This window comes from Gorilla gorilla, chromosome 21, assembly GCF_029281585.2.
Source record: "Gorilla gorilla gorilla isolate KB3781 chromosome 21, NHGRI_mGorGor1-v2.1_pri, whole genome shotgun sequence".
Classification (NCBI taxonomy): domain Eukaryota; kingdom Metazoa; phylum Chordata; class Mammalia; order Primates; family Hominidae; genus Gorilla; species Gorilla gorilla.
In genome coordinates this window covers 58,513,527-58,539,410 of record NC_073245.2, presented here as the reverse complement: position 1 = coordinate 58,539,410, position 25,884 = coordinate 58,513,527, and the positions used below count along the sequence as shown (strand labels likewise).

General features: G+C 52.2%; 1 protein-coding gene across 2 annotated transcripts in view; it reads left to right on the top strand.

Annotated features, from left to right (window-relative positions):
• The first annotated feature begins 1,827 nt into the window (after positions 1-1,827).
• The window catches only part of CDH22 (cadherin 22), a 135,066-nt gene continuing 111,009 nt past the window's right edge, over positions 1,828-25,884 (top strand). The window contains exon 1 of one of the 2 annotated variants that reach the window (XM_055373100.2): positions 1,828-2,215. The gene's annotated coding sequence lies outside the window, so the exon portion shown is untranslated. The remainder of the gene's footprint in view (positions 2,216-25,884) is intronic. The other variant, XM_031004925.3, reaches the window with a different exon arrangement.

Here is a 25,884-nt window from a genome sequence, read left to right as displayed (position 1 = left end):
CTGAGGGCCTAATAAAGAGTCATGGGGAGCTGGGTGCAGCAACACATGTCTGGTGTCCCAGTTACTTGAGAGGCTGAGGCAGAATGATCACCTGAGTCCAGGAATCCAGCCTGGACAACATAGTGAGACCCCCATCTCAAAAAAAATAAATAAATAAAAGAGAGAGAAGAGAGAGACCACAGCAAAAGAGAAAGATGTGACAACAGTTCATTCAATAACATTTATTGAGCACCTACTGTGTGCATGCAGATGTGAGAGCAACAGTGTCCCAGGCCAAAACAACCTGTGGACAACTAAGTAGGTCTGACTCTGGAGATGAACAGCACACACCAGGGCCTGGAGGAAGAGGCAAAGAGGGAGTGGGAACTGGAGCAAACAGCAAAAGTGAGTCAGAGCGGGAGGAGAGAACCAAAAGTGAAGAGATGCGCCTGGAAGGCTGGCCTCTGGTCTCTGAAAGCATGAAAGAGTGGAGGCTAAGAATAGAGAGGAGAGGGGAGGAGAGAGATGGAGAAAAGGAAGGCGATAGAAAGGCAAGGCTGGAAGAGATCAGTGAAGGGAAATAAACCAAGAGAAGGACGTAGGGGAGGGAACAGACTGGCACAGTGGAGAATACATCTCAAAATAAATAAATGAATGATGGAGTTTAGTAGGAGGGGCCAGAGGGGCAGCCAGCAGGAGAGGTGATTCCAATCATCAGCAAGAAGGACTAGGGTGTGGAGATGGAGATGGAAATTGGGGAAGGAGGCAAGGAGGAGAGAAGGATAGGGGCAAGGTAGAGCTGGGGGTCCTGGAGGGCCCTGCCCCCTCTTTGCCATGAACTTCAGCAGCTGATTGTGGGTGATTAAATGGCTGGTCATTGGCAGCTTGGCGGGACAGAGGTCTGCAGCTGTCCAGTCTCCTGTTATCCTTCACCCACCTATCTGGAAGCCATGGGGAATAGGGGGGTGGGCAACTCCTAAGGGGACCTACAACCCAAGACAAAGGGTGGGTCTATGGGAGTCACTGGTCCTATCCTACCATCAACGACCTCATACTGGGAACTCAGGAGTGGGGTGGGAGGGTCTCCTCCATTAGGCCTCATCCCAGAGAGATGAAGTAGTAAGGAGAGCCAGGCAGCCAGGAGAAAGAAACAGGGCCAGGTGGAAAAAACATCAGGGAGCAGACCAGCCGGATTTTTAAAAGAACGAAAAACCCAACCAGCAAGGAGTTTCTGGGCAGTGGGAAGATTTTATTGGGAGACTTCTCCAGGTCAAGGTGGCACCAAGTTAAGGATGGAGGTGTCTTGTTTTGCCTGCTTACTTTGTTGGTTACAAGGATGTCCAGCGGGACTCTCCAGAGGAAAAGCCCACAAGTTTCTCTCCCGGGGACACCCGACCTCCCACCTGCCTGGAGACTCAGCCCTGGGCACCTGGTCTGTGTCCACCTCAATGCACAGTGACTGTTTCTGAACTAGCAGATCTGGTCTGTGCAAGGGGCCTTTCTGGGCAGCAAGCCGGGGAGGCCACTGTTCGAGAAGCCTGCTCCTACCCTCGCCTGCGCCCCTGCTCCTCTGAAGGCGGCCTCCCGCAGTAGTCAGGGGGCGGAAATGGGAAGCCCTATTCGCAGTAAAATCAGGTGGGGAAATAGGCTCTGGTCTCAAACTGCGGCCACCTGGGGAGCTGCCAGGCGAGGAGGTAGATGGTCCCCCTCCTGGGGGCGCTCCCTTCGCGCGGATCTGGGGTTGGAGGAGGGAGGGGCACTGTCCCCTGGGGGTTTCCTGGGACTGGGCCGCCCGAGAGAGGGAAAGGCTGTCCCCTCCTGGTGTAGGAGGGGCGCGATCCGGGGGGCGGGGGTCGGGGCTCCCCGGCTGCGGGGGTCCGGGCCGGCGGCCGCCTGCGGCTTGGCGCTGCGCGGCGCTCCTGCCCGGCGGGCCCTGCATTCTCCGAGTCTCCACCAGAGGCTGCGGGAGGAAGGAAGGGATCCGTCCCTTGCACACTTCCCCCCAGTCAGACACGCACACTCCCTCGCTCCTGCTCGCTCGCTCACTCCCTCGCTCTCTCGCTCACACACACGCGCGCACACGCCGCCGCGGCTCCCCGTCTCGCTCCCGCTCTCCCTCCGGCTCCTGCGGGCGGCCGCGGGGCTCCGGACTCGCCCGCTGCCCGCGCCGGGGCTCCCGCCCCACGCAGCGTCCCGAGGCGGCAGGACTGGGGGGAGCCCCGGGCCGCTCCCCGAGGTAAGAGCGCGGGGTGCCGCGGGAGGAGCGGCCGGATCGCCGCCGAGGGGAGGCTGCCCGGCAGGGAGGGAGCCCCCTGGCCGGCGGGAGCGGCTGGGCAGGCGGCGCGGGGGGCGAGCCTCCAGCCGCAGGAAGAGCCGGGGTGCCTGCGCCCGACCCTGCGCGCCCCCTCCTCTCGGCCGGGAGGGCGGGGAGGGAGTTTCCCACGTCCAAACTTTCCCCGGCGCGGAGCCGAGCCGCCTCTCGGCCCGAAGCCCGCAGCTCCCACCCGTCCCCACAACCTCGTCCGCCGCGCGCCCGGGAGCCTCCGGGACCCCCGCGGGCCGAGGGGTGGCAGCGCCAGGGGCCGAGCCGGCGCGCCAAAAGGGGCTGGGAAGGTGGCGCACAGCCCTGACGCGAGGGCTGGGACCCAGGCGTTCCCGGTCCCCCCACCCTGCTAGAGCGGCTCGGCTCCCCGGCCCCTCCCAGAGGCGGGGTCCGGGACCGGGAAATACCGCACGGCGCGACCGTGTGCGCGCGGTGTGTGTGTGCGAGGTCGTGCCGCGTCCGGGGACACCCGGAGGCTGACTCCAGCCGCGGCGACACGCACGGTTCTGGTCCCCTCTGAGCCGGGGAGGCGGCCCACAGGGACCCCTGCCGGCCCCACCGGCGCGACCCGCCTGCCCTATGGCCGTCGGGCGGGCTGGCGGTGAGCGAGAGCCAGCGCTGCTCTGTTCCTTAGGACCCGACTCCGGAGACACCGTCCCCGCTGGGGAAGAAGGACTGGGCCCCCGACAGCCTAACGTCCAAAGAGAGCGCCACTTAGGGCTAACCCTCGGGGGCCGCGGCGTTTACTGTGAAGAGTGGACTGCGTGGGCGCGCGGGGTGCCGGGCAGCCCTAGGTGGGCACAGTGTGGACCCGTCTCGCTCGCGCCTCCCCGCTGCCTCTTCTCTGGCAATGTCGGGCCCTGTCCCAGGCGGGGCTGCAGCGGGCAGGGCTGATCCAGGATCCCCCGAGGTCTCCCCGAGGTGCAGGGCACCCCCTTGTGGCGGGCAGAGAAGCTGCTGTTTGAAGCTGCTCAGGTCTTCCGAGGTGCTCGCTCCTTGGAACCTCTTCTCTCCAAACCCTTCGGGCGTCGCCAGGGTTGCGCATGCCAGCTTCCTTTTCCGTGGGGCTGATTCCAGCACTCCCCAGGTTTCTGGGGCTGGCCGAGGTGCCCCCAGCACAGGCAGCGGCTCATTTGAGGGCTTTGGCTGTTGCCAGCTCTCTCTCCTTCTCCACCCGGGTTCAGGATCTCATCCTCTTCTCCCACTGGTCAGCGCCAATACCCTATATCAGCATCACCACTGCCCTAGGGCCCAAAGGCTCCTCCCTAACCACCGCGACTCTCTGTCCTTCATTTGTATCCCGTATATGTGTCCATCAGTGCCCACTCCGTCCCCCTCAGTTGCCCCTAGTCTACAGCCCTTGTTGAAACTTGGCCTCTACACCCATAGTGACATCCTTTGGTCTTTGCCCACCAATGACCATTTCCTCATCCCCCCCCCCCAACCCCGACCCATCTTCTATCCTGTCTGCCTCAGTTTTTCTGTAGCACTCAACTGTTCCCTGCCCCAGCCATTTCTCTACTTCACCTTTATTTCCCTCCTTGTCCCAGTGTCTGGGACAGTCCTCTTCCATTCCTCCTGGAAGGGAAGGGCATTGCCAACATTTAAACACTGCTTGCTGGAGATGTCTGTGTGCCCTTCCGGGTCCACCACTGCCAATGCCTCGGGGGCAGGTACTTTATAAAGCCAGCCAGGTCTCTCTCAGCTAAGGGGCACCTGTACCTCTTGGGTGGCCCCATCAGGGGACCCCTGGAGACAAGAACCCCTTTCCCTATTCCTAACTGTGAGCAGCACATTGGAGACCACCTGGGCTGCCCTCCTTTCCATTTTCAAGGATTGGCAACAGCAGCCCGAGGTCACATGGTAAGCTATACCCAGAGCCGGAATAGGAACCCAGGCATCTTGACTTCCAGGCCTCACCAACGCTGCTTATGTGTTGGGTAGGCCTGGGGCAAAACAGAGCCGTTTCTTGGCTTCACGCTGCAGGCAGGACAAGAAGACACTTGCTTAAATTCAGCGTGAGGTGTTCAAGTTAGACCCCGAGTGCTCCCAGGCCAGTGCGGGAGGAAAGCTGTTGAATGCCTTTAGCAGAGACGCCGAGTAGCAGAAGCAGAGGACAAAGCTTGGCCCCTAAAAGTGTGTTGTGACCTCTGGGTGAGTCATAGCCTTTCTGTCAAAAGGGTGGCTGTGATCTCTGGATGTTTCTGGTCGTGCTCTGGAATAATCATACCTAGAGGTTGGAACCCCCAAAGCCCCTGCTGCTTCCCCAGGCACTGGTCTTTCTGAGAGCTTTGCAGGAGCACTGCATTCTGAAGTTGTCTGACAGGGGGCCGGGCCATAGCTGGGGCAGGGAGCCCAGGAGGGCCCGTCTCCTCCCGAGTTGGCAAAGTTCGGAGCAGCCAGTTTATTTACCACATGGGCGATAAGAGTCAGCCAATTAAACTTCCTCTCCTCTCTCTCTCTGTTCTTCCCCCTCCCCTTTTTCTTCCATCAGGAAGCTCCAATCTGAAATGCAGCCTCAGGTAGAGTGAGAGAGAGTGAATGATTTCTGTTTATATAACACGGGCAGCAGCTGGCACTGCATGGCCTGGGAGGGAGTGAGGGAATAGAAGACCCTACGGTGGTGGCTGGGCTGAGGCCTCGGGGCCAAGGACTTCCTCATTCCTCCCCATAGCTGAGCCAGGAAGGGTGCTAGGGGCTGGGGACCAGGTGGGGAAACAGGCTGAGAGGAAACCCAGGCCTCAGGTCAGGCTCAGAGAGAAAAGCCTCATGCCCCCCGCAAGAGTGGGCACACCCTCCACCCCGGGTTCCTCAAAGCACCTTTAAGAGGGAGCTCTCAACTCAGGCCTCTCCTTCCTACAACCTTGTGTTTTGATTCTGGCCTCTCTAGAGAAAGCCTAGATATTTCACCACGAGGACAGGCTCTGACCTCAACTTTTCATCAGGGCAGTGGGCATGATAGGACTGTCTTTCCGCCCATGGAGGAGACAAGGCCTAACAAGAAAGTTGCCTGTGGAGTGATTTGAGCTCTGTGTATCTGGCAGGAGGGACGTTTTCTCATTGTTGATGATACACAGTGGCTGCTTGGAAACAGAGGTGCAGGACAGGAAGGCTGGAGGCATGGCTGTTATATGCAGTTGGGCAGGTTGTTGACTGTCCAAGGGCATTTAATGGAGGAGGAGAGCGGGGACTGAAATCTATTTTAAGCTCCACTCTCCAAGTCAGGTGCCCCAAAGACAGGCTGTGCCTGCCTGGAGGAGGGGGCATCTTTCTCTAATTTGCAAAAAGGCTTCATATACTTACCAGCCATGGGCCCATGGGGCTGCTTACCCCCAGAAAAGGATCCCTTTCTTTAATTACTCCAAAGGTGGCCCATCTGGGGGTTAAGGATATATTCACTACTCACTCCTTAGCTCAGCTCTCTTACAATGGGCACACACCTTTCCGAATATGTGGGTCTGATTTCAAACACATGAGGTACAGCAACCTGGAGGAATTCCCTTCTTCCCCCACATTTCCCTCCGTGCCCCATCAGCAGGCTCCTTCCTGCTGTCACGTTGGGATTAGGCTGGGAACTTCTTGCTTTGTCGTCAGACCCACAAGCCTTCAGCCATCCACTTGTTACCAGCTCTTTCCTGTGCATAATATAAATAGATGATTAAGCGCGTAGGCATTGGAGTCCAACCAGCCTGAGTTTGTGACTTGCTGGCAAGTTACTTTACCTCTCTGAGCCTTAGTTTCTTCCTCTGTGAAATGGAGGAAAATGTAATACCTGTCTCATTGGGTTGTGAAGATCAAATGTGCATGAGCATGTATGGTGCTGAGCACAATGCCTGGCACATAGGACACCCCATACATAAAGCAGTATTGTTATTGTTCATATCCCTCCGTTTATATTCCTTGATTCCCGTGAGGTAAATGCAGCAGTTCCTCCTTGTTTGGTTTTGCCCATGATCTTAGCTGCCTGCACCCCTGCAGGAGGGGAATTGAGTTAGGACCACCAGGATCTGTCTCTGACTTCAGGATCCTTCTTCCTTTGCCTTGAGGAAGGTGGAGTCCCTGCATGCAGCCGGCAGTGTGGGAACATGTTCTAGAGTCCCACAGATTCATTTCATCCTAATCTCTACCTTTTCTCCCCTCTCATCCATCTCGCGATCCCTGCTCCAGCTCAGACCTCATTGGCTCATGCCTAACCTGTTGTGGCAGCCTCCTCCCTGGTCTCCCAGCCTCTGATACCCTCCCGCTGCAACCCCTGCGGCAACCAGAGCGATCGTTCTCTAACGCAGGTGGGATCGTGTCACTGGCTTGATTAAAACCCTTCCATGGCTCCCCATTGCCTACTGAATTAAGTCCAGACTCGGCACTATGACATTCAAGGTCCTTGTAATCCGTCTGCATCCTCCTTTATCTCCCACTGTGCCTCCAATCTGACACTCCTGCATCCAGCCCCACCTGCCCTTCCACCTGAACAACCTTCCCTGAAGATATTCCAAAGCATTAAGGACCCAACCCAAATAGCACCTCTTCCTTGCATCACCCATCTGCCTGTCTGACCATACATTCATTATCCAGTTTAAAATGTATATATATATATATATTTACATATAAAGCATTTACATATATTTACATATAAAGCATTACTATGTGTTAAGCATTGTGCTGCATGGTGGAGACACAATGGTGAGCAAGCAGCCTGAATCCCGGCTGACAGGAGTCTGGTGGTCCAGGGAGGAAGATGAACAATTCTCATAACTGTGACAGCCAGTGGGCGGGGCAGCAGAGGCTTCTAGGAGGAAGTGCTGTTGAGGCACACCTGCAGGCTGTCTCGCAGTTATCTATGGGATAAAGGAGGGTAGGGAGGAACAAGAGCAGAGAAGGCAGCCTCCATGCCAAGGGGTACCAAGGCCCCAAGGGGAGGGAGAATAGCAGAGGAACTGAGATTTCAGTTGGCTGAAGTAGAACACACAGAGGTTGGGGTTCAGGGAGTGGGAGTCACAGGAAACCAGGCCAGCGAGGTGGGCAGCAGCCAGGTCCCGTGGGTCTTGAAAGCCACACAAGGAGCTTGGCCTTCATCCCGAGCGCAGCGGGGAGCCACGCACAGGTTTTCAGCAGGGGAGTGGCGCGTGGAGATTCGCCATTAGAAGCCTCATCCTGCTGCTGGGTGGGGAAGACCAGGTCCTGGGCTGCTGGTGTCTGGGTCTGAGGCATGGAGGGGGACTCACTTGTGAGGGTTGTGGGAGTGGAATGGACAGGGCTAAGTAACTGCATGGGCATGGGGGAGAGAAGGAGTTCCCATTCCTGGCTCGGGAGGCTGTGTGGGTTGTGAAGATGCGAAATGAAGAGGAGAAGGGCTTTCAAGAAGAGGTGAGGACCAGCTGTGGACAGGTCGAGGGTGAGATCCTAATGGGATACATGAGTGGGGATGCTGGATGGATAGTCATGCAAAAACATCTAGGCCCACTCAGAGAGTTCTGGGCTGGAAATAGAGTTTTGAGGCCATGAGGAAGGAGGAGCTCACCATCCAGGATGAGTCTGTAAAATGGAAAGAACCTTGAGGCGCTCTCAAGGTTCGGGGACGGGTTCATCCCCGGAAGCCTTCTTGGACCCAGCCAGGCACACGTGACTCCTGTCTATATTTTGAACCTCTGTAGCAATTAGTTTAGTTTTCTTTTCTCACTGCCTGCCTTGTGTCATCTGCAGCACATTAGATCAGTGTTTTTCAACTGGGGGCAATTTTGCCCCCCAGAGGACTCTTGGCAATGTCTCGAGACATTTTTGGCTGTCACTACTGCGTAGAATGCTGCTGCTGTCATCTGATGGGTAGAGGCCAGGGATGCTGCTAAACCGCCTACAACGCACAAGACAGTCCCCCCACCTCACTGCAAAGACTCATGTAGCTCAAACTGTTGATAGTGTGGAGGCTGAGAAACCAAGCCCTGTATGAGAAGATCTTGAAGGCAGGCACTGGGCTTTTTCATTTTTTCCTCCCTAGGGTCTAGCGTGGCATATGGTGCAAAGCTGCACTCACTCCATTCACTGAATTAAATTTGGGTGTGAGGAGAGGGGGCCTGAGGCCATGCAGCCTTGAAGTCTGTAAGACTAAGGCCCAACTCTAACCAGGGTTGCCTGGCCCCTCCCCAGAGAGCTGGACCATGCTAATACACAGGCACTTAGAGAGGAGAGAAGGATGCACCGGCTGGTGGGGACCTCCTGTCCAGGAGCCCAGAAGTTGAGGGCACATTGCCGTGTATAGTTCACCAGCCTCATTCTTTCGTTGTCTTATTAACTTCTGTTGTTTCTTTATCACTCAAGTCGATATAATATATATATTATATATATATTTCAGACGGAGTTTCACTCTTGTTGCTCAAGCTGGAGTGCAAGGGTGCGATCTCGGTTCACTGCAACTTCTGCCTCCCGGGTTCAAGCAATTCTCCTCCCTCAGCCTCCCGAGTAGCTGGGATTACAGGTACCCACCACAACACCCGGCCAATTTTTGTATTTTTAGTAGAGACAGAGTTTCACCGTGTTGGCCAGGCTGGTCTCGAACTCCTGACCTGTGGTGGTCCACCCTCCTTGGCCTCCCAAAGTGCTGGGATTACAGGCATGAGCCACCGCACCCAGCCATATATATACATATATATATATATATATTTTTAATAGGCAAGTTACAGATAAACAAAATGAGAAAATGAGAAACATGACAACCTACTGATTAGGTGCATGGGCTCTGGAGCCAGACAGAGCAGAGTTGAAGTTCCAGCTCTGCCGCTTAATAGCTGAGTGAGCCTCTGTTTCCTCATCTAGAAAATGGTTTTAATAAAACCTACCTCCAAGGACTGGAGAAATGAAGTAATACAGACAAAGCGCTTAACACTGCACTGGGCTCATATTAAGTATTTAATACAGAGTGATTCTCTATGTGTGTGTGTGTGTGTATGTGTGTGTGTGTGTAAATTTATATATATGTATATATGTATGTATCTTTTTATATATGAAAGCATTTTTAATTAGCCATAATTTTACCACCACTTGGCTACCATTTCAGTGCATATCCTTCTTGACATATATAGATTTTTAAAAAATAAAAATGGCATCTTGCTTTATACATATGCCTCCGTAACCTGCTTTTTTTCACCCTATAATATATTGTGAATGTCTTGCCATTTCGATAAATATACATCTACATCATCATTTTTTAAGAGCTGCATGGTTCTCCATTGTGTGGCTGCCCATAATTCATTTAACCAGCCCCCACTGTTGGACGTTTGGGTTGTTTCCAATCCTTCGCTATTACAAACAATTCTGCCATGAACATCCTTGTACACACATCTTCACGCTCTTGTCCGACGATTTCTTCAGGGACCACTTGGACGTTTTTGGCAGGAGTCGTGTGGCCCTGACCAGATTCCTCAAGTAGAAGCCCTTGGGGCCAGCGAAGAGGGGACTGGGGGGTCCCTGGGGAAGGGAAGGATGCTGGATGGCAGAGAACTGTTTTGGCCTCTGGAAAGTTGGTCCAGATGTTAACACCACAGACCCCTCTGCGAGTCAAAAAAGCGGAAAGCCCCGCCCCATATTCTTTGTTGTCACCGTAGTGCTTGCAGAGTAGGGGAGGGGAGCTGGGGAGGTGGAGTGTGTGCGTATGTGTGTGTGCACGCACGTACACACGCGCGCTTGTGTGTGTGATGGGCAGAGTGACAGGCACCAGGCAGGCGGGGGACATAAGGTGGATGGGCCCAGGCAGGCTGATGGATGGGAAGCAGAAGCAGGTGGATCCAGGTCAGTGGGTAGACAAGATGATGGGTAGGTGACAAGCCAGACAGACTCAGGTAACCAGACATAGGACTGTGGCCTCACAGCGGGGCCCACAGGGACCAGAGGCTGAAATTGTGTATTCAGGGACAACCGAGAGTTCCTGGGAGAGGCAGCCCAGCACCCAGGCCAGGAGGTTGCCAAGGCTTGCGTCTTCTAGGATCCAAGTGGCTGTGTTTAGGGTTATGCATTTTTGAGTTGAAAGGGCCTTTAGGGACTGACGAGTCCAAGTCCTTGATACAGAAGGGAAACTGAGGCCCAGGGAGAGGCTGGAACTTGCCCAGGGCCCTGTGGTGTCTCAGAGCAGACTGAATCCTTTGCCCCTAGCTCAGTCTATTTCGGTGTCCATTTATTCAAATGGCTTGAAGAGAAGGGAGATAAGTTGGCAGAGTGGGAGGGGCTGGGAGGTCGGAATGAGCCTTGTCATGACTTTTCTCTGTCCACCCCACTCCAACAGCGCTATTTATGACACTACTGTGTGCTGTTGAGAGAACTGCCTGGGAGCCAGACCAGCAGGGTTCCCATCTTTGCCCTGCCACTTACTAGCTGAGTGAACTTCTGCCTCAGTTTCCTCATCTGTACCTATCTCATAGGATTATTGAGAAGGCGAAATGAATTATTAGAAGTAAAGCACTTAGAACAGTGCACTTAGGCCCATATTCAGTGCTCTATGAGCCCTAGCTACTAATACTGTGCTATTTTGCCCTGATTATTATTTAAAAAAAAATTCTTTTTTGAGACGGAGTCTCACACAGGCGTGAGCCACTGTGCCCTTATTTTTTTCCCTTGAATTCTGTATATGTTTGTACGCACCTGCGTGCTCACACAAACGTGACTACATGAGCAGGCTGTGTACCTTGAAAGGCAAAGGTTGTGTCTCTCCTGTGTCCTAGCCCTCCCACTATCAGGACCCTATTAGCCAGCTGGGCACATAGTAGGTGCTCCATAAATGCTCTTGAGGAAGTGACGCGCTTGACTCTGTCTGGTCGAAGGCACTGGGGGAGGCTTCGTGGGGGAGGCAGTATTTGAGCTGTGTGTTGAAGCTAGGATGACGCTGCTGCAGGTGGAGGTGTTTTCAGCAGGTGGAAAGAGCATGAGCAAAGAGGAGGAGCTTGGCAAAGGCTTGGGTGTCAGCTGGTTGCCCCGTTGACCAGGGCACAGAGGACATGGAGGGGAGCAAAGACAGAGAGGACCAGAAAGGGAAGGTGCAGCTGAATTCAGATGTGTGGAGCTCCAGGCTGAGGAATGTAAGCAGTAGGAAGCTATTGAAGGTTGCTGGCTGGAATTAAGCTGTAGAAAGATCTTGCTGTTGACAGTGTTTTAGGATGGACTTGAAGGAAAGAGAAAGGAGGCAACAGACGGGGACAGCTGAAATTGTCCAGGAGATAAGTGGGGTGGGGGCTTAATGAAGTTGTAGAGAACAGGGGCCAGGGAGAAAGGCCCCAAGGAAATAGGATCAACAGGACTCAGAGCTGCTTGGTTGTGGGAGATAAGGGAGAGGGAGGAATGAAATATGACAAAGTCTCAGGCCTGGTGTCTGGGAGAACTGGGGTCCATTAACCAAATTAGGGGAGCCTATACTTGGGAGAGATAGGGGAAAATTGAGATGCCAGCTGAGATTATTCATCCAGCCAGCATCCCATCTAAGCCAGCCATCCATCCACTCATCCATCCACCCACCCATCCATCCATCCATCCATCCACCCATTCATCAATCCATCCATTTATCCAATCCATCATCCTCCAGCCCACCCACCTCCATTTAAACATCCATCTGCCTGCAGTTCACCCCTCACCCACCTCCACCCATCTATCCACCCACCCGTCAGTTACCTACACATGTATCACCACCTTTCTTTCCATCTTCTTATGACCCACCTCTCCACCCTCATTCACCCTCAAAATCCACCAACTTCTCCATCCATCCAAGATACATTTCTTGTGAGCCTACTATGTGCCAGGCTCTGATAAAATCTTAACACAGCATTTGAAGGTACCTGATACTAAAGATAATGATTAGAAAAGCCAAGGAAAAGAACCAGAATGATTTTACCTAGAAGAGAGAAGTTTGAGAGGAGACTTTATGTATCCAAAGTGATGAAGAATGGAATGAACAGTGGCCTGTAGATGAGCCTTTTTTTTCTATTTCCAGGACAGAACAGAAGAAATTGGCTGCACTTGCAGCTAGACAGACTGAGGTTGGCTGTGAGGGAGGACTACCTTATTGATCATTACAGGTGTCTGAAGTACCGATCTGATAATGCGTTTGGGCTGTAGGAGGATATCATCTATAGAGGTGACTTTGAGGAAATGGGTGCAGAGTGGGACATTTGTGGAGGAGTTAGTAGAGGGGGCGCCGGGATCTTGCCTTGAGAAGAGGTGGGTAGGGAGAGTGGTGGAGCAAAGGGCCAAGGTGAGGGGACCATCAGGGGCACAGGGCTGTGTAAGCCAAGGAGACAAGCCTGTGGCTAGGATGGGTCAGCCGAGGTAGGGTACCCGGGTAGTGGGTCAGGGAGGAGATGGCTGCATTTAATCCCCAAAACAACCTTGGAGGAAGGGCCTTCCCGCTGTCTCACTGCCACTGTCCCTTCATAAGCCACCATTTCTCTCCAAGCCCTCATCCTCTTGGAAAGCCCCGAGCCCCTCCCAGAACCTCTGTCCCCAGCATGTTAGCCCCCATCCCCTCACTGAGCCCGCACTCTCTTTTCTGAGCCTTTGGGCTCACAAACCCCAGCCCTGCAGCTGAGCCCCGGCCAGATCCCCACCTCCCACAGAGCGCCCGTCTCTTCTTGGAGTCCCCATCTCCTTGTGGAGGCCTGGTCCTCTCTCAAGATAGAGCCCCCAATTCCCCAGAATCTCCACAGAGCTCCTGCACCCCCTGTGAAAGCTCTAACCCTCCACGGAGCCCCCCACCCTTCCTGGAGACCCATCCCATCCCTGAGCCCCCGTTCCATCCCTGAGCACCTCCTGTTACTTAGCTCCTGGTCACCTTCTGGAATGCCTGCCCCTTCCAGGGCCCCTGTTCTCCCACAGAATTTCTGTCCCCTGAACTGAAGACTCATCTCCTCTCTGAGCCTGCATTCCCTCAAGGAGCCCTCATCCCTACTCACAGAGCCCTGACCTCCTCACTCAGCCCCTGCCCCTCCTGGAGCCCTTGAGCAGCCCCTGGCTTCGAGCCCTCATGCCACCCTCTGTCCCAGGGTACCAGCCCTTGATGTCCGCGGGGCACCATCAGCCAGCAGTGGGTGGCCCCAGCTTAAAGTCACTCCCAGGTCTCTGCATCAACTCAGCCAGCTTCAGGCTGGGAAAGAAGCCCCTGGATTTGGGACCATAAGACCCTCCCCGCAGCCTTCCTAGTACCGTGGGTGGGCTTTTAGGACAGAGGGACTTGTAAGTCCCCAAGTGGGTTGGGCTGGGGGTGGAGACCTGCAGCTTTGGCAGCTCCATCAGGCTCGGCTTACGGGCTGGGAGAAGCTGGAGACTCTTGCTGCTTCTGGTTAGAAAAACAATAACAAATTAGAGAAAATGCTTTGGGAAATTGCTCTGCTGTGCGAGAGGGAGGCTGCCTCAGGAGGGAGGGAAAGAGGCTCCTAAGACAGCAGTGGCTCCCTGTGGCCTCGCCTGTCAGCGCCAAACCATCTGCTTGGCGTTCAAAGCCCCATCTCATCATCTGACATGGTCACCTGATGAGCTCAGACACATACCCGCTAGGCCATTGCTCCAGGGCCCATTCCCACCTGCAAACCTTTGCTCACCTGGGCTGAGCCCTTACATCTATTCAATCTCAGTGCCCTGTTTCAGCCCTTTGCGAACCATTGTTACGTGTCTTGCCTCTCTAACTGGTCCATTGAGGACAGGAATAATGTCTTTTGCTAATGGCAGTCAGAGACAGACAGATCTGGGCACCAATCCCTGTTGGATACATTTTAGCTGGATGGCCTTGGGCAAGTGTTTGACTTTCTGAGCCTCTGTTTATGCATCTGTAAAATGAGGAGTGTAAGACCTCCCTTGCTGGAATGAATGAGATAATGAGCAAATAGTGTCCTCACAGTGGGTACCAAATTAATGAAGATGCCCCTGCCTGCCTTACAGCCAGATCAGGACTTCGGGCTGTGAGAACCAGCATTGATCTACAGACGTCCACTTATTGGTAACATCCTCAGGTGCCTCTTCTCTTATATCTGTCTGCCACTCCCCTACTGAGAAGATACAAAAAGAGGGCCCAGGAGTTTCAGGACAAGCACCTGGGAGGCTCCTGATATAAAAAGATGAGGCAACAGGCCCGGCATGGTGGTTCGCACCTGTGATCCCAGCACTTTGAGAGGCCGAGGCAGGAGGATCACTTGAGGCCAGGAGTTTCAGACAAGCCTGGGCAACATAGCAAGACCCCCATCTCTACAAAAATTAAAAAATTAGCCAAGAGTGGCAGCACACGACTGTAATCCCAGTTACTTCAGAGGCTGAGATAGGAGGATCGCTTGAGCCCTGGAGTTTGAAGCTGTGGTGAGCTATGATCATGCCACTGCACTCCAGCCTGGGTGACAGAGCGAGACCCTGCCTCTACAAATAAATAGATGAGGCAACAAAAGTTGAATTTTTGAGTCTTTTGACTATCAGGCAAGACTCAAGCTGGATCATCACCTCTCAGGAGGAATGAGGATGGCAGCCCAGAGCTTGGATTCTGGAAGCTGGACTTGGATTTTGGAAGCTGGACTTCCTGGGTTCTGCTCCCTGAGCTGCCCCCCTTCCTAGCTGCCTGTCCTTACACAAGTTACTTAACCACCTCAGTATCCCCATCTGTAAAGTGGAGGTGATAATCACAGTAGCTGCGTTACAGGCTTGTGGTGAGAATGAAACAAGCTAATATTTGTAAAGTACTTAGAACAGTGCCTAGCATTCATAAGCCCTATGTAAGGGTTTCTTTAAAAGTAAATGTGATGAGGGATTCGGGAACACAGGAGTGGACAGCGGAGAGCTCAGGCTGGGTAGCAAATGGGCTTTCAGGAGGCAGTTTTGCAGAACTAGAGTCCAGCCAGCTTCCTGTCAAGTTGGCCTCTTTCTGAATAGGGAGAGCACAGGATATTCTCAAAGCAAAAACATTTTTTCTGGAGACCACTGGGGTGCCTCATTTGGAGAAGTCTGGGCCAAAGGACGTTGCATGGAGAGGCGGCCTCTGCAGAGGGCAGCAGGGAAAGACATCCAGGGCTCTCAGAGACACCCCAGAACCTCACAGATCTCACCTGCCAGTGAGAGGCTCCTCGCATGCCTGTTCTCTTCCTGGCAGTGAAAGACAAGGCCAATTGTGTGTGCCCTTTGTGGAAGAGGTCTCGGAGAATTCTCTCCCTCTGGACAGTGAGCAGAGAATGAAGGGTGTGAAGAAGAAACCCCTCCTCAGCCACAGGCAGCTCTGGAACAAGCCCTGTTACTGTCTGCCGGGTGCCAGGCCTGTGCTGGGCACCGGGAAGGTGCAGTGGGTCAGATATGTTCTTGCTCTTGAAGAATTTGGGATGAACAGCCTGCCAGGAATCCCACTTCTCCTAGTGCCTCAGTTTTTTCAGTTGTCCTCTTCCCTTCTGCAGAGTAGCCTTTTCCTTGCCCCTTTCTTTCCCTCTTTCTCCCAAGCCCCCACCTACCCACCCCAGCAGAGGCTGGGGGGAGCCCTGTGGAGAAGGGAGAGTTTGTACAAACTGGGGCACAGTTGGAACTTCTGATTGGCTGGTCAGGGCCATTCTTTTCCCTGGTTGCCATAGCAGCCATTTCCCGGGGTTGTCAGTGATGAAACTCATAACATTGTTTTCAAATAATCCGTGTAATTGAAATAACAATTGAGCTGTTAACTTGTCTCTCACACCCCAGCTAGGACAGATCTTCCTCTTTCCGCACCCTCCTACCACCCCTGGGAAGCTCTGGTGTGTCCCCATCTCCTGTCTGAGGCCCCAGCCCCTTCCTTGGGGCAGGAGGAAGAAAGAGGAGGTTGCATGGCTCCTCAGCATCATTATAGAATCCTAGAAACTCAGGACCCCACAGCTGAACCAGAACTTAGAGAACAGAACCCACTTCCTTTGCAACCAGAAACTCAAGGAAGGGAAGGGGCTTAACTAGGGCTCCACAGGAAGGACGCAGCTGAATGAGGACATCCAGTCCTGCTTTTAGGTGAAGGTTGAAGCTGATGTATTGCACTGAGGATCAATACATAAACCATAAAGCTGCCCCCTTTTAAGGATTTGGTCTTGCAGGCATATCTACCTACCCCTACCCCCATTTTACAAGTGAAGAAACTGAGACTCCAATAAGTTAAACATAATATAAGTGTTTTTTTGTTTTGAGATGGAGCCTTGCTCTGTCGCCCAGGCTGGAGTGCAGTGGTGCAATCTTGGCTCACTGCAACCTCCGCCTCCCAGGTTCAAGCAATTCTCCTGCCTCAGCCTCCTGAGTAGCTGGGATTACAGGCATGAGCCACCATGGCTGGCTAATTTTTTGTATTTTAGTAGAGATGGGGTTTCACCATGTTGGCCAGGCTGGTCTCAAACTCCTGACCTCGTGATACGCCCGCCTTGGCCTTCGAAAGTGCTGGGATTACAGGCATGAGCCATCGCACCTGGCCTCTGTGTTTTTATAGCTTCTCAGAAAATACCTGTTGAATGGATGGATCTCAAAGAACACAGACCACCTCTCTCCTCCCCACCCCCAAAACCAGGAACTGAGATCTGGTTTCTTTAGTCAGAGGACTTCGTGGAATAGGGTTGTGGACAATTTGGGGACATGTGGCTCAGAGGAAGAGTGGATTCCTCAAGTGACTATTAGAGGGAGGGAATTCCAAAGTGCTCCCCCTACCCCCAGCCACCCCATCTTGGGTCGGAGACTGCACATTCAGAAACATAAACATGAGAAACATAGGTTCCCTGCCTGATCCTCAGAAAGGCCTGGGATGGATTGAAAAATGGAAGAAGCAAGGCCTCTTCTACAAGCACATGTCTCCATGCACACACAGAGATGCAGGTCAGCACAGACAGCTCCCTGTAGGGGCAGCTTCATGGAGGATAAAAGCATTTTTTATAAAGTGTCTGGTTGCTGTCCAAGGTACTCTCTGAGTCCACAGAATGTGTGGGTGGCTGAGGCGACAGGCCATTGCTAGGACTGGGGATGGGGGCAGTCTTCAGACCAGATGACAGCAAGAGGTTGGCCTCCTTCCCTGGATTCTAGAGGGTTGTAACCACTAAGGGGTCTTGGCAGTCTCCTCCCCCGATTCATTCATTCTTACTTACTCAACATATATTGAGCATCTACTCTGTGCCAGGCACTGTGTGGACCACAAAAACATTAGGATTAGGAAGACCCAGGATCTGTCTGCAAGGACTCTTTCAGTCTAGTGGGGAAGACACACACACACACACACACACACACACACACACAACCAGTGGCTGGTGCTCTTCTAGAAGCACCAGAACAGAACAAAAGAGGGAGTGATTAACTCTGCCTGCAGGAATCAGAAAGACCCCCTGGAGCAAATGACTTGGGCTCAGTCTTAAAAAGATGAATAGTTCTCCAGGTGGATAATGGGCAGGAGAGCATTTCAGAGGGGCAGCATGAACCAACGCAGGGAAGAATTCACGGTTTAGATCACAATGAGAAGTTCTGTGTGACTGGAGTGTTGGCTGCTTGAAGGTGAATGGCAGATTGAGGAGAGTGGGTTCTGGAGAGGGGCAGTGACTTGCCCAAGATGCCACTTTGAGTTGCAGGCACAGCCAGGACTAAGACACCGGATACCCTAAGTTGTCAGAAAATCAGAACATCAGAGCTAGTTGGGTGTTTGCGATTCTCTAATCCAAACTGCCCATTTTTCAGATGGGGAAACAGAGGGTGAGAGATGTTCAGTGCTGTGCCTGGAGTCCCACAGTATGGGTGTAGCAGAGCTAGGATTTGAAATCTGGTCTGTTTGACATCAAAGCCACAGCTGTTTTCCTAGTGCCACAGCTAGGAGCAGAGCGAACCCCACCTCAGCTCAGCTGGAGTGCAGAGGGCTCTGCAAAGGACGGGCTGCTCATGGGACCTTTGCATTTACTGGGACAGGCAGCCAGCTCCTGCCACATCGTTGGCACTCAACACTCACCCTGGGGGAGGGAGCCTCCAGTGGGAAAGCTCAGCAGGCATGCCTTCCTGTTAGCTGGAGAGACCTAAGTCCTACCACCAACTTTCTGAGTGACCTTGGGTAAGGTGTGACCCTCTCTGGTCCTTTCTTCCATGATCCACTATGTCATAGGAGGATCATCCTTTGCCTACTGTCTGGAGCAGTCATTCTCCATTGGGGTGGGAGAGCAGTTGATTTTGGCCTCCAGGGAACATTTGGCATTGTCTAGAGGACAATTTTGGTTGTCACAACTGGGAATAAAGAGTGCTACTGGTATTCAATGGGTAGAGGCCAAGAATACGGCCAGCCATCCTACCCTGCACAGGACAGCCCCCACCATCAAAGGGTTATCCAGCCAAAATGTCACTGCTGCTGAGGCTGAGAAACCCTGAAGTCTGAGGCCATTTGTGAAGATCAGATATGGCCACAAGAGTGGGCACATGGGGCTGTGCAGAGGTGCACCCCAGGCTGCAACGCAGAGGAGCAGAAGTGGCCTTGCTGTCAGGCAGACCTGGCTGTGTTGAGAGGTCGTTCACCTCTCTGTGCCTTGGTTACTTCATCAGTACAGCAGGGGCCGTAACAAGAGCACCTATCTCGGGAGACTATTGAGAGGGTGTGATGAGATCATGAATGTCGACGGCAGAGGAAGCAAATGGAAAACAGAAGCCTGGAGCCAGCTCTGGAGCCAGCAGGGCCACTCAGGGCTATGGGATCTTATGCAACTTACCTGACCCCTTTGCCTCCATTTCCAATCTGTAAAATGGGGATTATAGTAGTACCCATCACACAGGCTCAATGGAGGATTAAAAATGAGTTAACAGATGTAAAGCATTTAGAGTGACACAGAGTAAGTGCGATGCAAGTGTTAGCTATTATTATTTGGTTTTGTTTGTTTTTTGTTTTATTTATTTATTTATTTATTTTTGAGATGGAATCTCGCTCTGTCTCCCAGGCTGGAGTGCAGTGGCGCAATCTCTGCTCACTGCAACCTCTGCCTCCCAGGTTCAAGTGATTCCCCTACCTCAGCCTCCTGAGTAGCTGGGATTACAGGCACACGCCACCACATCCAGCTAATTTTTGTATTTTTAATAGAGACAGGGTTTCGCCATGTTGGCCAGGCTGGTCTCGAACTCCTGACCTCAGGTGATCCACCTTGCCTCTCTTCCCACAGTGCTGGGATTACAGGAGTGAGCCACCATGCCCAGCCAGCTGTTATTATTTGAATTCTGTCTTGAACAAGGCAGTCACATAAGTTGCAGAGGGTGCATTGGACACCAGGCCCTCCAGATGCCAACTCTCTCTGCAGCTCTCTGACTATCCATGCCACACCCCCAGGCTTCCTTCCAAACACACCCCCCATAGACCCTGCTTGGGCTCTCTGCAACTCTGCAAAACTATTACTCTCTCTCTCTCTTTCACCAGCTCCCACCCTGCTTGTCTCTAGCTTCGTGAATTCCCTGACACATTGGGCTGGCCCTCTCCTCCTTCTCCCTCCCCATCTCCACCCTAACCCCCTTCCTCTCCCTTAGAGTCTGCCAGAGCCAGAGTTAGCTGTCAGCAGCTCCATCCAGGAGGAGGGGGACACAAGGGTGCCCACACCTGACTCTATAGCTCAGGCCCGCATCGCACTAGCCCTCCCCCTAAACACTCATATCCTGACTCCTGGCCCACTTGGATTAGCCTTGGCTAACCCTTCAGAGAATGAATAAATCCTCCAGTGCTGGGTTTCTCAACCTCAGCTCTATTGACATTTGGGGCTGGATAATTCTTTGTCGTGGAGGGCTGTCCCGGGCATTGTAGAATGTTTAGCAGCATTCCTGGCCTCTACCCACTAGATGCCAGCAGCACCCTCCCACCCAGTTGTGACAACCAGAAACATCTCTAGTCATTGCTAAATGTCCCCTGGGTGGCAAAATTGCCCCTGGTGGAGAAAAACTGTTCAATAACTTGACTATATATCGTGAGCTTCTGTCTCATAGTGTCCTGGCAAAGAAGCTTTGAAAATCTAATAAATATCCTCAAGTTGAGCCCCTCAAGTTGATGCCACCTTCAACTTTGTACAGTTTTCTCACCAAAGTTTTTGTTTCTTGACCCATTCTCAAAACCAGTTGACCACAAACATTAGGCCCAGCTCCCAAACACTCAGCCCTAACTAGAATTCTGAATATTAACTTTAAATCCAAAACTTCAACCTGTTTTCCAAACTCCAAACCTTAATTCAGACCCTAACCCTAAACTCTTGGCCTGTTCTAAAACTTTAGTTTCCTGAACTTCCAACAGAATTCTAAATCCACAGGTTAGCCTCAAACATGAAGCCAAGTTGGAAACCTGCACTTCCAGATCCTTCCATCACCAGCTCCTAAATTTTAATCTCTATCCCTTCTGGCCTCTAGAGATTCCTTGGCTCATGTTTCTAGCTTCCTCCCCTCCCAGGTGACCCCAGGTCCTTCAGAAATGGCAGGAAAATTTCCAGTAGGCAGCTCTGTCTAGCCATAATCCCTCCCTCATATCGCCCCAGGCAATCCATCTGGAAATTCTATTATTATTCATTTGTTTATTCAAACACTTGATGAGCACCCACTCTGCAGACTCTGTGTTGGACACCAGGAAAGCAGTGGAGAATTGAATCCAGTGGCTTCCCGCTGTCTGCTGGGGGAGACAGACAAGCAGACAAACAGGAAGACAGATAGATAAAAACTATGTGAGTCATTCAAGAAATATCCACTGAGCACCTATTATGTGCCACGTGCTGTTCTAAATGCTGGGAATACAGCATCAAGCAGAAAAAGACAACACCCCTAAAATCATGGCACTCACATTATAGAGAAAGGAGGCATCCATTTATAATATATCAGATAGTGATAAGTGTTATGGAGAAGGTGAAGAAAGCAGGATGAGGGGATACGAATGGCCTGGGGAACTGAGGAGCTAGTTTATCGCAGGTTGTAAGGGAAAAGTGCATGGGGTCAGCCATCTGAGCAGACCCTCGAAGGAAGGGAGAGAGTGAGCCAGGCAGACATCAGGGGCGAGGGTGTTCCAGGCAAGAGGACCAGCAAGTGCAAAGGCCCAAAGGTGGGATCATACCTGGTCTATTCAGAGAAGAGCCAGAGGGCCAGTGTGGCTGAAATAGAGGGAGAGGGGAGTAGGAAAAGGTCAGAGAAGTAACAAGAAGCCAATTCGTGTTGGATCTTATGAGCCATTTTACTCCGAGTAAGACAAGAAGCCAAAAGAATTTTGAGAGAAGGAGTGTTACGGCCTGATTTATGTTTTAACACCATAACTGAGAACAGTCTGCAGGGGGCCAGGGCAGAAGCAGGGAGACCAGTTAGGAGGCTGTTGCAGTCATCCAGGTGAGAGATGATGGTGGCCGGACCAGGCTGCTAATAATGAAGGTGGCAAGATCGGCCAGACTCTGGATCTATTTTAAGGTAGAGCTGGCAAGATTTGCTGATGGATTGGATGTGGGGTGTGAAGTCAAGACTGACTTCAAGGCTTTTGGCGGAAGCAGCTGGAAGCATGGAGTTGCCAGTTACCGAACTGGGGAATGCTGGAAGAGGAGCAGTTTTTGAATTTATGTTCTCATTATTTGTGTGTGGTTGGGGGTAGGACTCAGGAGTCTGGGTTCAGACATGAGGGTTTTGAAGGGCGTTTTAGACATCTGCACTGAACAGGCAAGAGGCTCTATGTGTTGGGTTTTGGGCAGACATCTGAGTTGGACACACATATTTGGGCGTCATCAGCAAATCCATGGGGTTTCAAGCTGCAGGGTTACATGTGGTCATCTGAGGACGAGTGGCCCAGGGACTACGCTCTGGGGCCTTCGAAAATTTGGAGGGAAATGAGATGGAAACAGCAGAGGAAACTGAAGGAGCCAAGAGCTCTATGAGGTACAGGGTGCTGGGAGAGGTGTGAACACATAGGGGAGAGAGACCAAATCTGGGGTACCAGGGAGGGATTCGTATATTGGAGGGGATATTGGAGCCTGGCTTTGAGTGATTCATACAAAATCCCCCATCAGACAAGATTGGGGAAGGACATTCTCCCTGGAACAGTACATGCAAAGTCTCAGAGGCCTCCACACTTTGGGGCATGTTAACCTACATAAATGGTTCCTCATCCTCCAAACTTGCTACTTCCCTCTCTTCCCCAAATCTGTGAATGGGGCCACCTCAATGTCTTACTGAACAGGTCCTCATCTTGCAGCTCCCCGTAGCATTCCTACTATATCCCGAGGATTCTGCCTTCCGTATGTCTCTAGAAATAGCCCACTCCTCTCCAACCTCACTGCCCCCACCTACTTCAAGCCACCATTATTGTTCACCTGGACAACATCCTCCTCTCCCATGTCCGTGTTTCATTCTCAGCCACCTGATGGGGGACCCCAGCAGGTGAAGGGGCGGGGGCCAGTCTGCTTCACACCCACAGTGGCCTGGGTGAGTTCCAAACAGAATAAGATTCATGCCAATCCTCTGCTTCGGAAGCTTTCAACAGCTTCCCATTGCTCTTAGAATGAAATCTAAAATTTAACAAGGCCCACGAGATCCTGCACGGTGTAGCCTCCTACCTGCTTCTCCTGTCTCATCTCGGCCTTCTTCCCCATTGCTCCTGACGTGCCAACCTCCCCGCTGCCTTTCAGGTTCTCAGCTTGGCAAAATCCATCCAGCCTCAGGGCCTCTACCCAGGCTGTTCCCTCCACCTGGCTGCCCTCGCCCTCACCACCCCCACACTCCAGTCTGAGAACAAATCACTTTCTCAGGGACCCCTTCCCAAGAGCCCCAGACTAGTCCAAGCTCCCTGTCAGATGCTCTCCTTGTACCTTTCTTTTATAGTCATCATCACATGTTTTAATGAAGTCGTGAGTTAATAATGATAATAACAGCTAACACTTACGGAGTACTTCTTACTCCATAGTAAATGATCAGAGGAATATTGAGTGATTCACATATCTTTTTAGCTATTTAAGTCCTGACACCACCGTGTGAGGTAGCTACTGTTATTATTCCCATTCTACAGAGGAGGAAACTGAGGCCCAGAAGAGGTTATTCGTGCAAGGTTACACAGATGATAAAGAGCTGAACTGACACAGACCTAACGTCTGTCTTTTCTGCTTGATATTAAATTCCATGGGATGACGGACCATGCCCGTCTTGTTCACAGCTTCATCCCCTCTGTCCCTCAGAGGGCCTTAGTAAATGTTTATTGAATAAATGGATGATTGATTGAATGGATGAATAAATGAATAAGAGTTTGAGCAGCACAGGACTCCATGGTACTGGAATGCAAGAAAGGAGGCTGGAGCCACAGAAAGGATGAGACATGAAGGACCCTGAATGGCAGACAGATGAGTCTGGAATTGGGTCTGGGCCACAGGAGCCATAGGGCTTTCTAGAGCAGAGGAGGGCAGAGCTCAGATAAGGATGTTAGACAGATATAGCAGCTGGCTGCCACGGAGGAAGACCAGAGGTGGGGTCCTTCCCTGCCCAGCAACCAGGCAAGGCTGGCACCCACCCCCTCCCGCTCGGCCCTATTAGCATTCTGCATGTGGCTGGGCTCCACAATTAACACAAAGGTACAGTCATTCATTCTGACTGGTAGACTCGGGGGATCGGCGGATCGGGGGGCTGGCTGCGCAGGGTTTCTGCTGGGAAGGCATGTCACAGCACAGCAGCCACTGAAATGAAAAGCTATTAATAATGATCCTGGAACTTCACTCCCATCAGCTGTTTGTTTAAAGGTGTTCCATACTTGGAGCTGCCTGATTTATGTGGGCAATAACGCGCCCTGGTCGGTCCGCACTTTTTAAAGCAGCGCTAATGGGGTGAGACTGAGACCCCAGGGGATGCTGGGGAATAAGGCTTGAGGGCCAGGCGTGGTCAGATTTGGACCTCGACTCCCTGCCCAGCATCAGAGTGGGAGAGCTGAAAGAGCCAGGGAGCTGGGTTCAAATCCAGCTTGAGCATGTCTCTTTCCCTCTCTGAGCCCCCGTTTCCTCATCTTCTCTTTGAGTAAGAGAACACCTGCCTTGCAGGGTTGACAGGAAGATCCCATGAAAAGCATACAGTAAGGGCTCCATAATGTCTTAGTTTTCTCCCCTTTCTCTTTTCCTTGTAGAAAAACTCTCCCCACCACCTGCCAGCCCTCTCAGGAAGGAGAAGCATTCAATCCACTTAAATGTTTATCGAGAATCTACAGTTGTATTTGACATTTAAATTCCTGAAGGCCTGACAAAAATGCTGGGAGAGACAGCCTGTCGTGCCCATTTTAGAGATTAGGAAACTAAGGCTCAGAGGAGGAAGAGACATGCCTAAGGTCACCCAGCTCAAAATCCACTACATGGGAGTCCCAAACGGGCAGAGATTGTATATATTTTAATCCACCACTGAGTACCCAGCACCTTGTCCAATGCCTGGTATGTCACAGGAGCACAATGTATATGTGTCAAATTGAAAACAAAAGGTGTCTGAACCCTGAATCTTGCCTCAGAGGTCCAATTCCCTTTCCATCATTTAATCTCAGTGGTAGAAACAGTCAGGAGACCTGGATTCTATCCCCAACTCTGAGGTAAGTTGCTTAAAGGGAACGTTGGATCAGATGACCGTAGGGCAGTTTCTTAACATCAGCACTACTGATATCTTAGGTTTGATAATTATTTTGTGTATGGGTGTTTGGGGGGAAGGTGTCCTGGGCACTTTGGAATGTTTAGCAACATCCCTGCCCTCCACCCACTAGATGCCAGTAGCAGCCTCTCAGTTGTGACAAGCGAAGATGCCTCCAGACGTTGCAAATGTCCCAAGGGTCACAAGGTCCCCCCTGGTTGAGAAGCACTGCACTAGGGGCTTTCTCCAAACACACAAATTCTGCACAGCAGAGGTCTACATTGTGGTGAGGGAGTGGGGGAGACTTGGCCTGTGACCCAGGAAAAATGTCATGTTGACATTTTCACAAAGTCTCGTTTTCCCATTTGGCCTGTTCGAGAACAATTCTCCTTTGGCAGAGCCAATCACCAGGCAGTTCTGCTAACAATGCTGCAACCTGGTCCACAGACCGGATGGTCACGGCACATGCAAAGGCAAGCTTCCCAGAATGCAGCTAAACATGGGAATCAATGAGTCCCCACCAGGTACAGGGGCGAAAGAGAAGTCTGGGGCTGTTGGGGATGAATGAAGACCAGGAGTGATCAGCACTGGGTACAGTGGTCAGGTTGGGGGTCAGGGGAAAGCCTGAGCAGAGATGGAGAGGCAGGAATGAGTGCTGATGAGGAGTGAGGGAAAAATGATCTGTGCCCATCCCAGAAGGACAAACACCTTTCAGACTTTCCCTCCCATTTTCCCACCTAGTAAAGCTGCACTATCTCGGCAGGAGACAGTTTCTCCTGGCTCCAAGTCATCCCCTCCATGCCTCCTTCCCGCTGGGACTCCTTACACAGAGGCGGCCTGGAGGGACAGAAATGGCATGCTTTGGTGTCAGACACCATGGGTTCCAGTTTCAGACGGGAATCTACAGCCCTGTGGCCTTGGCTCACATGACAAAGAGCAATATTAAAATTACTGAGCCACTGGACCTGCATACTCACTGATCAATCAGAACAGGTGACAGTTGAAAACAACTGACAGGGCTAGCTGAACATCAGCCCCGCCTCTGA